Here is a 665-nt window from a genome sequence, read left to right on the forward strand (position 1 = left end):
CGGAGCCGCGCGCACCCCCCCCCCCGCCCCCCCCTGCCGCGCCGCTTCCGCCCGCGGAGCCCAAGCCGGAGCCCAGCGCCGCCTCGCCCCACCCGGCTGGCCGTGACGTCAGAGCCGGGGAGGGGCGGGGAGCAGCGGGGGGAGGGGGGACCGAGGGGCTGGGATTCTGGAAGACTCCTGGGAGGGGGATGCTACCTTTTCCCCTGAACCTCGGAATCCAAATCTCAAATTTCTTTCTCAACAGGACACCCTCCTCCCATGACGACCTTCTATGACCACAATGGCTAGGACCCAGGAGGGCGCAGAACAAGTTATGGTCCAGGGGTTTGGAAGGCCTTTGGCCTCTGGGTCCTCTTAGCTGTCTGATTTGGTATTTGGAAAAACCTCTTTTCCCCACTTATGGGTCAGGGGTAATGACCGCTCAGACTATCCACGTTGGAGGGTGGGAGTGGAGGTAGGGGTGGGGGCCAGAAGCAACACTGGAGCCTTCTTCGCTGGACCTGGAGCCACAGAGCTCCCTCTAGGATGAAGCCAGCTGTCCCCCTTGTGTTCTTCTCATCTTTCCCAAATATACCACCCTACCGCCTTCCCCCCACCATGATGTCATTTTATTTTCTGGGGAGAAAAAGAGCAGCAGTGAGCTCAGTATGCAAATATAGACAACT

This window comes from Pteropus alecto, unplaced genomic scaffold (genome assembly GCF_000325575.1).
Source record: "Pteropus alecto unplaced genomic scaffold, ASM32557v1 scaffold359, whole genome shotgun sequence".
Classification (NCBI taxonomy): Eukaryota; Metazoa; Chordata; class Mammalia; order Chiroptera; family Pteropodidae; genus Pteropus; species Pteropus alecto.